The sequence below is a fragment of the Asterias rubens genome, chromosome 10, assembly GCF_902459465.1.
Source record: "Asterias rubens chromosome 10, eAstRub1.3, whole genome shotgun sequence".
NCBI classification, from domain to species: domain Eukaryota; kingdom Metazoa; phylum Echinodermata; class Asteroidea; order Forcipulatida; family Asteriidae; genus Asterias; species Asterias rubens.
Window position 1 is genome coordinate 8351374 of NC_047071.1, and position 15030 is coordinate 8366403.

General features: G+C 39.8%; 9 non-coding genes across 9 annotated transcripts; all 9 read left to right on the forward strand.

Moving 5' to 3' along the window:
• The first annotated feature begins 3122 nt into the window (after window positions 1–3122).
• On the forward strand, window positions 3123–3345 carry LOC117296202. Its single transcript, XR_004519726.1, has one exon. It is a non-coding gene; the product is annotated as a small nucleolar RNA U3 (small nucleolar RNA).
• A 1222-nt stretch (window positions 3346–4567) lies between these two features.
• Window positions 4568–4790, forward strand: LOC117296203. Its single transcript, XR_004519727.1, has one exon. It is a non-coding gene; the product is annotated as a small nucleolar RNA U3 (small nucleolar RNA).
• Window positions 4791–5495: 705 nt separating this feature from the next.
• LOC117296199 lies at window positions 5496–5718 on the forward strand. The gene has a single exon (XR_004519723.1). It is a non-coding gene; the product is annotated as a small nucleolar RNA U3 (small nucleolar RNA).
• A 705-nt stretch (window positions 5719–6423) lies between these two features.
• On the forward strand, window positions 6424–6646 carry LOC117296200. Its single transcript, XR_004519724.1, has one exon. It is a non-coding gene; the product is annotated as a small nucleolar RNA U3 (small nucleolar RNA).
• A 705-nt stretch (window positions 6647–7351) lies between these two features.
• On the forward strand, window positions 7352–7574 carry LOC117296201. The gene has a single exon (XR_004519725.1). It is a non-coding gene; the product is annotated as a small nucleolar RNA U3 (small nucleolar RNA).
• A 705-nt stretch (window positions 7575–8279) lies between these two features.
• On the forward strand, window positions 8280–8502 carry LOC117296198. Its single transcript, XR_004519722.1, has one exon. It is a non-coding gene; the product is annotated as a small nucleolar RNA U3 (small nucleolar RNA).
• A 3304-nt stretch (window positions 8503–11806) lies between these two features.
• On the forward strand, window positions 11807–12029 carry LOC117296206. Its single transcript, XR_004519730.1, has one exon. It is a non-coding gene; the product is annotated as a small nucleolar RNA U3 (small nucleolar RNA).
• Window positions 12030–13308: 1279 nt separating this feature from the next.
• LOC117296204 lies at window positions 13309–13532 on the forward strand. The gene has a single exon (XR_004519728.1). It is a non-coding gene; the product is annotated as a small nucleolar RNA U3 (small nucleolar RNA).
• Window positions 13533–14806: 1274 nt separating this feature from the next.
• On the forward strand, window positions 14807–15030 carry LOC117296205. The gene has a single exon (XR_004519729.1). It is a non-coding gene; the product is annotated as a small nucleolar RNA U3 (small nucleolar RNA).

The following is a 15030-nucleotide window of genomic DNA, read 5'->3' on the forward strand; positions in this document are numbered from 1 at the left end:
GCATATTCCTGGTCGACATTGCCAGAAAAATGCAAGAAAAACCCTTTTCGAAACGTACAAACTCACGACTAGGACTTGATTGTACTTGCACGTACGTGTGTTCGATGTATTGACGTCACAAAAGGGGTAGGCGGAGTCACCCCCATACAATTTTTGTTTAACATATAAATCGTTTAAAACAATTACTCAATACAATATTTTATTGTTAAGAAACATATCTCTAATGTTTGAAGAAAAAAATATATATTTCCAGGTGACTTTAACCTATTATACTTTGTGATTGGTTGATGTAAGCGGTTGCGTCAGCATACATTAACTATTATGCTTTGTGATTGGTTGACCTTTCAGCACTTACTTATCTGCATGGTGTTTTTAATACCTATTCCCCGGTTCCAGATGCTTTGCGGCTATGCATTCTAAGCCGCGAATGCCCCGACGAAAGGCTAAGTCAGTGTTGACTTACGGGTTCAATCACACTGCTTCTTTCTAGCATTAAAACAATATTCTTAAATCTTAACGAAAGCTCGTTGTCAATTAAGTAAATTTAGAGTTCCGTAAAATTTCAATTTTCACGCATATCATCGCTAAAGTCATAGTTAAAGGCAGTTGACACTTTGGTAATATTTATTAGCATAAAACCTTATAACGAGTAATGGGGGAGCGGTTGATAATATACAAATATTGACTGCTTCGAGTGCTGTGATTAAAACTATGACTCCCGATGTGATCCCCGGAGCGTTCTATTTTCTCGAGGCGATGACTCCCGATGTGATCCCCGGAGCGTTCTATTTTCCCGAGGCGAAGGGAAAATAGAACGCTCCGGGGATCACATCGGGAGTCATAGTTTTAACCATTGCACGAGTAAAAGCAGCCAATATTTTTTGTATAACACCCCAAACATTTCTAAATACTGTACTATTATGTTACAGACCGGAATGCTACAATCCACGGACGACGCGAATACAGATTGCGAAAACTTTTACTGTGCTCTGCATGTAGTGTCATGTAATCCGAAATGGTTACAGACTATTAATATATCATCCTCGTACACGCAACGGACGTCTGGGTACTGCACGCCGTGTGCTAGTCTTTCGGACTAGCGCACGGCAAATTGATGCACTATCACACGCCCGTCGTCTAGCAAAACTAAGACATATCATGTGACGCGCTCTAAACCAATGAAAGGGCAGAATATTGGTAAGGGGTGTTATAATATAAATACATTGTGAGAAACGGATCCTTGTGAGGTAACGTAGTTTCCGAGAAAGAAGTAATTTTCCACGAGTTTGATTTCGAGACCTCAGAATTAGATTTTAAGGTCTCGAAATCAACCATCTGAAAGCACACAACTTCGTGTGACAAGGGTGCTTTTCTTTCATTATTATCTCGCAACTTCGACGACCAATTGAGCTCAAATTTTCATAGGTATGTTATTTTATACATATGTTGAGATACACCAAGTGAGAAGACTGGTCATTGACAATTACCAATAGTGTGCAGTGTCTTTAAGAATCCAATATGCTAGTAGTAAGCTCATCGGCCCCTTTCCCATTAGATTAATGTGACAATCCAGTGATCTAGTGTCCTTTTCGGTGTGATGATTTTCTACCGTTTTTGAATCATCACTGTCTATACTTGGCCCTTTTCGAAATGGCTGGGTTTTGGCTCAGGCGTAGGAACCGCCTGCCTGTTTGAATCACAGTGTGTATTATACACAATGTCAACATGAATTAACACAACCTACCTGACAAGTAGATACATGTTGGTGTTACCGCAATTGATACCTCAGTATGCAACGCCCAAAGTTCCATTATATAAACGATTGGCAGCTGAAGCAAAAACCGTGGTTTCAAAAAGGCTTATAATGAAAGCTCCAATAAGCGATTTGGACAGAGAAGAGAAAACAGGATTAGCAGTTGCAAACTGCTTACCGACCAAAAAGACCTATAGTATGCACACACACAAAACTGTTAATGGCCTGATATTTTGACCCAGATAGTCTTTCATTCAATGGATAATCGACAACACGACTCAACGGTAATTTTGTGTAACGGAAACAGTCCAGAGGAAACAAATGAAAGGAGTGAGAGGTTGCCGAAAGGACGATGAACAAACGCGAAAGAGAAAGGAGATATAATAGAGGAAGGGATCTGGTTCAACCAAAGGAGGTTGGGAACACACAAAAAAGATAAATAATATAAGATGTGAAGAGGGAGAACAAGTAATTTATTTATGAGACAGAGGGGGGTTGTAATTTGGGATTAAAGACACTGGATACTATTGGTAATTGTCAAAGTCAGTCTTCTCACCTGGTGTATCTCAACATATGCATAAAATAACAAACAGGTATGTGAATGAGCTCAATTGGTCGTCGAAATTGCGAGATAATAATAAAAGAAGAAAAAAAAACACCCTTGTAACACGAAGCTGTGTGCTTTCATATGCTTGATTTCGAGACCTCAAAAACTAACCGAGGTCTCGAAATCAAACTCGTGGACAATTACTTCTTTTTTGGAAACTACGTTACTTCAGAGGGAGCCGTTTTTCACAATGTTTTATTCTTAACAGCTGCTGCAGAGCTCCCCATTACTCGTTATACCAAGTAAGGTGTTATGCTAATAGCTATTTTGAGTAATTACCAATAGTGTCCACTGCCTTTAAAAAGAGCTCTGCTCTCCCAATTCGGCTCGTTATGCGAATTGCTTTACACCGTGTTTTAGAATAAAACTAGGTGGACAACTTCCGAGAATGGTCAGGTTCTAATCGCACTTGAGAATAGTACCAGTGAGGGTAGAATTTGCGAAGGAGACTAGACCACATGCAAGTAACTCACGCCCCTGATGTGGTTAATATTCATAATCATGACCCTTGAACCAGCACAGAATTATATTTCTTCAAGCAGTGAAAAAATATCGACTTATGTTTTTCCTTCACAAATATGACAATATTATTTAAAACAATGATGTTTTCGTGTAGTGCAATTGTTATGTTTTATTCGTGGTCGGGAAAAGTATATTTCATGGATGTATTCAGAATCGTAATTTCTAAGTTTGAAAATTTACCACAGTGGCTGTAACGTGAGTGATGAAGCTAGTCTTGTTTCGCAATTGCAATTTATCAGTAAGATCATACTTTTAGGGATCATTTCTATAGTGTGTTTCTTCTCTCACGAATGCACATTAGACCAACATACGCGAACCACGATGATGAGTCGCAGTGTTCCTCTCTGAGCGCGAAGCGGATCCGAGGCGTCACCCTCTTGAGGCTGTCTTGCTGAGGATCATTGATGAACGTTCCTCCTTCCCGTTAGAGGCAGTTGGAGGAGAGGAACACATTCTGAGTGGTTTGTGATCTCGTGAGAACCAAAGGGTTTATTAAAATAAAGATAGATACAATTAATGTTATGGAACTCTACAAATAATATCGTTACGTCACCAATGTGAACACGCTTCACCTTTAATCAGTTTGTCGTAATCAACTTGTACTTATAATTAGGGAGTTTTCGTTTTTGACGACGGATGGTTCCGCGATGGTGAAAACGAAACATCGAGTTTTGTGCCCTCAACTTCTACGACAGTACCTGTGAAATACATATGGACCCCCATTTCAGTAAGCCAAGTGTTTTATTGATTACTGATAGCAATGGTTATTGTCTGTACTGATCTATTGCTGCATCAAAAGAGTTACTCGCTAAAATGGCGTCCAGTGCACATTTCACATTTCAGCAAAAATTCCCCGCTTGCGCCTTTGGCTCTCAACAGTGAGACTGTGCATTGTAGCAAAAAGAGGTACAGATCACAATCTCAATTTTGTGTCAATTTGTCGATACAATTGTACCCTTATGCCTTTAACCGTTGCATTTTTCTTCGTATTAAACAGTCTTCAGCACCCTAGATCAATCCTGCATGATTATGGCGCTTGGTAAATGTTGGTGCTGTTATTATTGTAAGCTTTCTTGTTACAAACATAAATTATGTAGTACAGCATGCTATACCCACTTATTCATAAACTTGGCTTATGATAACTAACTTGTATTAAAAATGAAGATATAATTCGTATAAGAGCTCATTTGCTGAACAAAATGCTGTTTTGTTGGACAATGTGTTTCGTCGAGGCAGTTTGGATGCCACCGTTTAGTTGGCCTACCAGAGATGCACTGGACAACTTGCGGAAATGGCCAGGTTCTAATACCACCGTAATTGGGAGTAGTACCAGTGGGAGAAGTACCAGTGCGGGTACAATTTGAAATGGAGACTAGACCACATGTAAAAAAGTCAAGCCCCTTATGTGGTTAATATTCACAATCATGACCCTTCAATCAGCACAGAATTATGTTTTGTGCCGCTGCAGTGAAAATATATCGACTGATTTTTTTTTCTTAACAAATATGACAATATATCAAACAGCGTTGTTTTCCTGTAGTACAGTTTATTGTCATGTTTTGTTTTTGGAAAATTATAACTAACGAACGTTTTAAGAATCGTAATTTCTGAGTTTGAAAATTTACCACAGTGGCTGTAACGTGAATGATGAAGCTAGTCTCGTTTCGCAATTGCAACCAAACAGTAAGATCATACTTTTAGGGATCATTTCTATAGTATGTTTCTTCTCTCACGAATGCACATTTGACCAACATACGCAAACCACGATGATGAGTCGTAGTGTTCCTCTCTGAGCGCGAAACGGGTCCGAGGCGTCACCCTCTTCGGGGTGTCTTGCTGAGGATCATTGATGAACGTTCCTCCTACCCGTTAGAGGCAGTTGGAGGTGAGGAACACATTCTGAGTGGTTTGCGACCTCGTGAGAACAAAATTTATTCAAATAAAGATAGTTATAATCAATGTTACGGGCGCTTGATAAATGTTGGTGTAATGTTGTTACGAACCTATCCAACTATTTGAACAAAGCAATGTAGTACACACCATGATATACCCATACTATCATGATGTATAATAACTTAAAGAAATAAAGATATATTCGTATAATAAAGAACTAAGCTCAATTGCTGAACAAAAGGCTGTTTTGGTGGAGAATGTGTTTCGTCAGGGTCCTTTAGATGCCATCGTTTCGTAGGCCGACCAAAGATGTTGATTCAAGTCCTGTTCTCGTGCGAGAGGTCCCTAAAGCATACATAAACAATAGTTTTCTGGCGATGACATGGGATTGGGACTTGAGTCAAGTCTAACCAAAGATGTGCTATAGGGAGTAATACCAGTGGGAGTTGTACCAGTGAGGGTTTGAGAAGGAGACTAGACCATTTTATTTTTTAAGCAGTGAAAATATATCGGCTCATGATTTTCCTTATAAATATCACAATACTATTTAAAACAGTGATGCTTTCTTGTAGTACAATATTGTTATGTTTTATTTGTGGATGGGAAACGTATAATTCACGGATGTTTTCCGAATCGTACTTTCTAAGTTTGAAAATTTACCACAGTGGCTGTAACGTGAGTGATGAAGCTAGTCTTGTTTCGCAATTGCAACCAAACAGTAAGATCATACTTTTAGGGATCATTTCTATAGTATGTTTCTTCTTTTACGAATGCACATTTGACCAACATACGCAAACCACGATGATGAGTCGTAGTGTTCCTCTCTGAGCGCGAAACGGGTCCGAGGCGTCACCCTTTTCGGGGTGTCTTGCTGAGGATCATTGATGAACGTTCCTCCTACCCGTTAGAGGCAGTTGGAGGTGAGGAACACATTCTGAGTGGTTTGCGACCTCGTGAGAACAAAATTTATTCAAATAAAGATAGTTATAATCAATGTTACGGGCGCTTGATAAATGTTGGTGTAATGTTGTTACGAACCTATCCAACTATTTGAACAAAGCAATGTAGTACACACCATGATATACCCATACTATCATGATGTATAATAACTTAAAGAAATAAAGATATATTCGTATAATAAAGAACTAAGCTCAATTGCTGAACAAAAGGCTGTTTTGGTGGAGAATGTGTTTCGTCAGGGTCCTTTAGATGCCATCGTTTCGTAGGCCGACCAAAGATGTTGATTCAAGTCCTGTTCTCGTGCGAGAGGTCCCTAAAGCATACATAAACAATAGTTTTCTGGCGATGACATGGGATTGGGACTTGAGTCAAGTCTAACCAAAGATGTGCTATAGGGAGTAATACCAGTGGGAGTTGTACCAGTGAGGGTTTGAGAAGGAGACTAGACCATTTTATTTTTTAAGCAGTGAAAATATATCGGCTCATGATTTTCCTTATAAATATCACAATACTATTTAAAACAGTGATGCTTTCTTGTAGTACAATATTGTTATGTTTTATTTGTGGATGGGAAACGTATAATTCACGGATGTTTTCCGAATCGTACTTTCTAAGTTTGAAAATTTACCACAGTGGCTGTAACGTGAGTGATGAAGCTAGTCTTGTTTCGCAATTGCAACCAAACAGTAAGATCATACTTTTAGGGATCATTTCTATAGTATGTTTCTTCTTTTACGAATGCACATTTGACCAACATACGCAAACCACGATGATGAGTCGTAGTGTTCCTCTCTGAGCGCGAAACGGGTCCGAGGCGTCACCCTTTTCGGGGTGTCTTGCTGAGGATCATTGATGAACGTTCCTCCTACCCGTTAGAGGCAGTTGGAGGTGAGGAACACATTCTGAGTGGTTTGCGACCTCGTGAGAACAAAATTTATTCAAATAAAGATAGTTATAATCAATGTTACGGGCGCTTGATAAATGTTGGTGTAATGTTGTTACGAACCTATCCAACTATTTGAACAAAGCAATGTAGTACACACCATGATATACCCATACTATCATGATGTATAATAACTTAAAGAAATAAAGATATATTCGTATAATAAAGAACTAAGCTCAATTGCTGAACAAAAGGCTGTTTTGGTGGAGAATGTGTTTCGTCAGGGTCCTTTAGATGCCATCGTTTCGTAGGCCGACCAAAGATGTTGATTCAAGTCCTGTTCTCGTGCGAGAGGTCCCTAAAGCATACATAAACAATAGTTTTCTGGCGATGACATGGGATTGGGACTTGAGTCAAGTCTAACCAAAGATGTGCTATAGGGAGTAATACCAGTGGGAGTTGTACCAGTGAGGGTTTGAGAAGGAGACTAGACCATTTTATTTTTTAAGCAGTGAAAATATATCGGCTCATGATTTTCCTTATAAATATCACAATACTATTTAAAACAGTGATGCTTTCTTGTAGTACAATATTGTTATGTTTTATTTGTGGATGGGAAACGTATAATTCACGGATGTTTTCCGAATCGTACTTTCTAAGTTTGAAAATTTACCACAGTGGCTGTAACGTGAGTGATGAAGCTAGTCTTGTTTCGCAATTGCAACCAAACAGTAAGATCATACTTTTAGGGATCATTTCTATAGTATGTTTCTTCTTTTACGAATGCACATTTGACCAACATACGCAAACCACGATGATGAGTCGTAGTGTTCCTCTCTGAGCGCGAAACGGGTCCGAGGCGTCACCCTTTTCGGGGTGTCTTGCTGAGGATCATTGATGAACGTTCCTCCTACCCGTTAGAGGCAGTTGGAGGTGAGGAACACATTCTGAGTGGTTTGCGACCTCGTGAGAACAAAATTTATTCAAATAAAGATAGTTATAATCAATGTTACGGGCGCTTGATAAATGTTGGTGTAATGTTGTTACGAACCTATCCAACTATTTGAACAAAGCAATGTAGTACACACCATGATATACCCATACTATCATGATGTATAATAACTTAAAGAAATAAAGATATATTCGTATAATAAAGAACTAAGCTCAATTGCTGAACAAAAGGCTGTTTTGGTGGAGAATGTGTTTCGTCAGGGTCCTTTAGATGCCATCGTTTCGTAGGCCGACCAAAGATGTTGATTCAAGTCCTGTTCTCGTGCGAGAGGTCCCTAAAGCATACATAAACAATAGTTTTCTGGCGATGACATGGGATTGGGACTTGAGTCAAGTCTAACCAAAGATGTGCTATAGGGAGTAATACCAGTGGGAGTTGTACCAGTGAGGGTTTGAGAAGGAGACTAGACCATTTTATTTTTTAAGCAGTGAAAATATATCGGCTCATGATTTTCCTTATAAATATCACAATACTATTTAAAACAGTGATGCTTTCTTGTAGTACAATATTGTTATGTTTTATTTGTGGATGGGAAACGTATAATTCACGGATGTTTTCCGAATCGTACTTTCTAAGTTTGAAAATTTACCACAGTGGCTGTAACGTGAGTGATGAAGCTAGTCTTGTTTCGCAATTGCAACCAAACAGTAAGATCATACTTTTAGGGATCATTTCTATAGTATGTTTCTTCTTTTACGAATGCACATTTGACCAACATACGCGAACCACGATGATGAGTCGCAGTGTTCCTCTCTGAGCGCGAAGCGGGTCCGAGGCGTCACCCTCTTGAGGGTGTCTTGCTGAGGATCATTGATGAACGTTCTTCCTACCCGTTAGAGGCAGTTGGAGGAGAGGAACACATTCTGAGTGGTTTGCGATCTCGGGACAACCAAAAGGTTAATAAAATAAATTTGGTTACAGTCAAATGAAGATATTCAACAAGTCACCAGTCTATTTTCTTCGTCCATGGTGATACTTAGAATTGAGGAGTGTTCGTTTAGGACGACGGATGGTTTTGCGAAGGTGAAAACGACACATGGAGTTTTGTGCGCATGCGTTGACTTTGAGGACGGTCCGTCTCCAATTTCATCGACAGTACCTTTGAAATACACATGGACCACCATTTCAGTAAGCAAAATGTTTTATTGATCATTGGGTGCGTTCGTTAAGCTTCCCTGGGTCGACCCGGTCTACCCCGTTGCGTTCGAAAAGCTTTGGCGTCATTCCAGGGGCTCACCCGGGTCAGCCCCCAGTGCCCTGCTTGTGGAGTGGGTCACGATAAACGAAAGGTTGAGTGATAGTTCGTTTAGCTCTTGTCAGGGGCTCACCCGAGCGTATTAGTGAGCACCGCAGGGTCGACTCAGGGAAGCTAATCGAACGCACCCATTAATAGCAATGGTATTGTCTGTACTGATCTATTGCTGCATCAAAATAGTTGCTCGCTAAAATGGCGTCCAGTGCATACTTCACATTATCAGCCCGAATTCCCCGCTTGCCCCTTCGGCGCTCAATAATCAGACTATTCGTTATAGTATAACGAGGTACAGATCACAATTTCAATTTTGTGTCAATTTGTCGATACCCTTTAGCTTTTAACCATTGTCATTGTCTTGGTACTAAACAGTGTTCAGCACCATAGAGGAAGCCTGCATGAATAGGGCTTTATATACATTAGTGTTTTGTTATTACTAAAAGCTTTATATTAATAAGATAAATTAATAATGAATAGGGTAGATGGCCTTAGCTTTCGATCCAATCCGGACCTTCTTCAGAGGCATAAGACAAGTACAAACAAATACATATCCATTTATAGAAAAAGAGAGGGGAAAAGGGATTAAGGAAAGGATCCAGAAAGAAGCGGGAAAATAACAGCCAATCAAAGTTCCTATTTCAGAAACAATATTGGGGGCTATGAACCAATAGGAGTGAAGTGGCGAGGACAAAGGATGTTTAGAATGAAAGGAAGGGTTACTGGACCATAAAAGTGGTAAATGTATTGTTCGACAACAATGGAGGGAGACATGAAAGGGTAGGATTAGAGAGCAAGTTGCATCATGATGCAACTAACAATGGTCAATTAATAAGAATAGCAAGATCAAAGGTATGATGATTTTAAAAATAGGTATGAGGGACCTGTGGAAAAAAAGGGGGGGGGGTTACTTACATCAGATAGTTACAGTGATGAATTTATAAAAACAACTTTAAACTAGGTTAATTTATACTTTATGTACAGAATATATACAACATATGAGTTCTTAGGCAGAAGTGAAGTGGAGGGTAATGAGAAGTTATTTAACACCAGTGTTTATGTTAAGTCCAAAGGGTTTTACTGTCTTGAGTTGGTGAATCCAGTGTGATTCTCTATTCTTGCGGTGTGTGTCATCACCATTGCAAGCTTCAATCACCAGAAGTTCAACATCAATGACACTATGATTGGGGCTGTTGAAGTGGATAGAGACTGGGTACGGTTTCTTAGTCTTTATGGAAGAGACATGATTCGCAAAGCGAAGACTAAGTTTGGTCTTAGTCTCTCCCACATATTGTAGCCCACATCTCTTACATGATATGACATAGACTACATTAGACGTGCTGCATTCAGAGTCGGTCTTGATGTTGTATGAAGAGCCAGTGGTATGACTCTTCACCTTAAGTGAGGGCTTAATGTGCAGACACGTTTTGCATTTGGAACGGGTACATTTGTGACAGCCCAGTATATCTGTCGGGGGTTGTGTTTGGACTGTACCTGGGGGAAGTTTGGCCCTGACTAGTATGTCACCAAGGTTCTTAGGGCGGCGGAATGCAACCATGGGAACCTCAGTGATTGCTGAGTGTAACCTGCTGGAGGAGTGAAGTATAGGCATGTTATTATTGAGAATTGAGGGAAGTTTGGGTAGTTTGGGGTGGAAGGTGGTGACCAAAGCAACTCTATTGGTAGGAGGTTTTTTAGCTCCCGTGTTAGTCAACAGAGTATGACGAGGTACGTTGAGAGCCCTGTTGATAGCAAGTTGGACCCTACGTTCGCTGTGTCCCCTAGATACAAGGTGTTTCCTTAGCTCTGATGAGCGCCTCTTGTACAGGGTATCTGTGGAACAGATACGCCTGATACGTAAGGCCTGACTGTAAGCAATTGCCTTCTTACAGTGACTAGGGTGACAGCTATTGGAGAGAAGGTACTGGTGGGTGTCGGTGGGTTTACTGTAAACATCTGTGACAAGGCCATTAGGAGACTTGGTTATTGTCACATCTAGAAAGTTCACACTGGTGAGAGATTGTTCGGTAGTGAACTTTATGGTGGGGTGAAATGAGTTGATATGGGCAATAAACTCATCCAAGCTGTCTTGGTCACCACACCAGATGGAGAAAATATCATCAATAAATCTCCACCAAACTAGTGGTCGGTTGGGGGCGGAGGACAGGAGTCTGTCCTCCAACTGAGACATGAATAGGTTAGCATATGAGGGTGCCATTTTGGTACCCATGGCAGTACCCTGTACCTGTAGAAAATGCCTGTCAGAAAATGTGAAATTATTCTTCATTAGAATGTGGCTCATGAGTTCCTTAATATGACTCACTGAGGGGCGGGACTGATTACTGATTAATAAGATAAATTAATAATAATGAATACAGAACACAAATATTCGTATTAGAAAGAACTGAACTCAACTGCTGGACAAAATGCTTTTTTTGTTGGACAATGTGTTTCGTCATGGCAGTTTGGATGCCATCATTTCGTGGGTCGACAAAAGATGCGCTGGACAACTTGGTCAGGTTCTAAATACCATCGTAATTGGGAGTAGTAATTGGGAGTAGTACCTGTTGAAGAAGTACCAGTGAGGGTACAATTTGAGAAGGAGACTAGACCACATGCAAATAGGTCAAGCCCCTTATGTGGTTAATATTCACAATCATGGCCCTTCAACCAGCACAGAATTAAACAAAAAATTAAGCAGTGAAAATATATTGACTGATGTTTTTTTTCTTATTAAATATGAAAATATATGAAACAGTGTGGTTTTCTTGTAGTACTACAATTATTATAATGTTTTGTTCGTGGTTTGGAAAATTATATTTAACGAATGTTTTCAGAATCGTTATTTCTTAAGTTTGAAAAGTTACCACAGTGGCTGTAACGTGAGTGATGAAGCTAGTCTTGTTTCACAATTGCAACCAAACAGTAAGATCATACTTTAAGGGATCATTTCTATAGTATGTTTCTTCTCTCACGAATGCACATTTGACCAACATACGCAATCCACGATGATGAGTCGTAGAGTTCCTCTCTGAGCGCGAAGCGGGTCCGAGGCGTCACCCTCTTCGGGGTGTCTTGCTGAGGATCATTGATGAACGTTCCTCCTACCCGTTAGAGGCAGTTGGAGGTGAGGAACACATTCTGAGTGGTTTGCGACCTCGTGAGAACAAAATTTATTCAAATAAAGATAGTTATAATCAATGTTACGGAACTCTGAAATTATGATCACAATCGTCAAGTAACCAATGTGAACACACTTCACCTTTGATCAACATGTCGTTATCAATTTGTACTACAGAGTTTTCGTTTTTGACGACGGATGGTTCCGCGACGGTGCAAACGATCGTCTCTCAATTTCTACGACAGCACATGTTAATACATCATGGACCCCCTTTTCAGTAAGCAACATGTTTTATGGATCATTGATAGCATTGGTTATTGCCTGTACTGATCTATTGCTGCATCAAAAGAGTTACTCGCTAAAATGGCGCCCAGTGCATATTCCCCAGTTGCGCCTTCGCGCTCAATAATCATACTGTCATGAAAAGGTACATATCACAATTTCAGTTTCTTGTCAATTTGTCGATACAATTGTACCTGTTTAAGCTTTTAACCATTGTCATTTTTCTTGTATAGAGCTATCCTGCATGATTAGGGCGCTTTATAAATGTTGGCATATTGTTACTACTAAAAGCTTACATGATACGAACCTATCTAAATATTTGCACAAAGCACTAGGCCTATAGTAGAGCATGCTATTATCCATATACTTGACTTATAACGTAAATAAGTACAGATATATTCGTATAAGACAGAACTGAGTTAAATTACTGCCGAACAATGTGTTTCGTCAAGGCAGATCGTGTCGTAAGCCGACCAAAGATTATACTTGATTCAAGTCCCTTTCTCGTGCGAGAGCTCCCTAAAGCATATCAAAACAATTGTTTTCTGGTGATGACATGGGATTGGGACTTGAGTCAAGTCTAACCAAAGGTGCGCTCGGTGGACAACTTGCGAAAATGGTCAGGTTCTATACTATTGTACATAGGAGTAGTACCAGTGGGAGCTGTATTAGTGAGGGTACAATTTGAGAAGGAGACTAGACACCATAGGCCTACACATAGGTCACGCCCCCATAATTAAATATGTTGTTAAATGTTCCAAATCGTGACCTTTCAACCAGCACAGAGCTAGATTTTTAAGTAGTGAAAGTATATCGACTGATGTTTTTTCTAAACAAATATGACAATATTATTTGAAACAGTGATGTTTTCTCGTAGTACAATATTGTTATGTTTTATTTGTGGTTGGGAAACGTATATTTCACGGATGTTTTCCAAATCTTACCATCTAAGTTTTAAAAAGTTACCACAGTGGCTGTAACGTGAGTGATGAAGCTAGTCTTGTTTCACAATTGCAACCAAACAGTAAGATCATACTTTTAGGGATCATTTCTATAGTATGTTTCTTCTCTCACGAATGCACATTTGACCAACATACGCAATCCACGATGATGAGTCGTAGTGTTTCTCTCTGAGCGCGAAGCGGGTCCGAGGGCGTCACCCTCTTGGGGATGTCTTGCTAAGGATTATTGATGAACGTTCCTACTACCCGTTAGAGGCAGTTGGAGGTGAGGAACACATTCTGAGTGGTTTGCGACCTCGTGAGAACAAAATTTATTCAAATAAAGATAGTTATAATCAATGTTACGGAACTCTGAAATTATGATCACAATCGTCAAGTAACCAATGTGAACACACTTCACCTTTGATCAACATGTCGTTATCAATTTGTACTACAGAGTTTTCGTTTTTGACGACGGATGGTTCCGCGACGGTGCAAACGATCGTCTCTCAATTTCTACGATAGCACATGTTAATACGTCATGGACCCCCTTTTCAGTAAGCAACATGTTTTATGGATCATTGATAGCAATGGTTATTGCCTGTACTGATCTATTGCTGCATCAAAAGAGTTACTCGCTAAAATGGCGCCCAGTGCATATTCCCCAGTTGCGCCTTCGCGCTCAATAATCATACTGTCATGAAGAGGTACATATCACAATTTCAGTTTCTTGTCAATTTGTCGATACAATTGTACCTGTTTAAGCTTTTAACCATTGTCATTTTTCTTGTATAGAGCTATCCTGCATGATTAGGGCGCTTTATAAATGTTGGCATATTGTTACTACTAAAAGCTTACATGATACGAACCTATCCAAGTATTTGCACAAAGCACTAGGCCTATAGTAGAGCATGCTATTATCCATATACTTGACTTATAACGTAAATAAGTACAGATATATTCGTGTAAGACAGAACTGAGTTAAATTACTGCCGAACAATGTGTTTCGTCAAGGCGGATCGTTTCGTAAGCCGACCAAAGATTATACTTGATTCAAGTCCCTTTCTCGTGCGAGAGCTCCCTAAAGCATATAAAAACAATTGTTTTCTGGTGATGACATGGGATTGGGACTTGAGTCAAGTCTAACCAAAGGTGCGCTCGGTGGACAACTTGCGAAAATGGTCAGGTTCTATACTATTGTACATAGGAGTAGTACCAGTGGGAGCTGTATTAGTGAGGGTACAATTTGAGAAGGAGACTAGACACCATACACATAGGTCACGCCCCCATAATTAAATATGTTGTTAAATGTTCCAAATCGTGACCTTTCAACCAGCACAGAGCTAGATTTTTAAGTAGTGAAAGTATATCGACTGATGTTTTTTCTAAACAAATATGACAATATTATTTGAAACAGTGATGTTTTCTCGTAGTACAATATCGTTATGTTTTATTTGTGGTTGGGAAACGTATATTTCACGGATGTTTTCCAAATCTTACCATCTAAGTTTTAAAAAAGTTACCACAGTGGCTGTAACGTGAGTGATGAAGCTAGTCTTGTTTGAAAATTGCAACCAAACAGTAAGATCATACTTTTAGGGATCATTTCTATAGTATGTTTTTTCTCTCACGAATGCACATTTGACCAACATACGCAATCCACGATGATGAGTCGTAGTGTTTCTCTCTGAGCGCGAAGCGGGTCCGAGGGCGTCACCCTCTTGGGGATGTCTTGCTAAGGATAATTGATGAACGTTCCTACTACCCGTTAGAGGCAGTTGGAGGAGAGAAACACATTCTGAGTGGT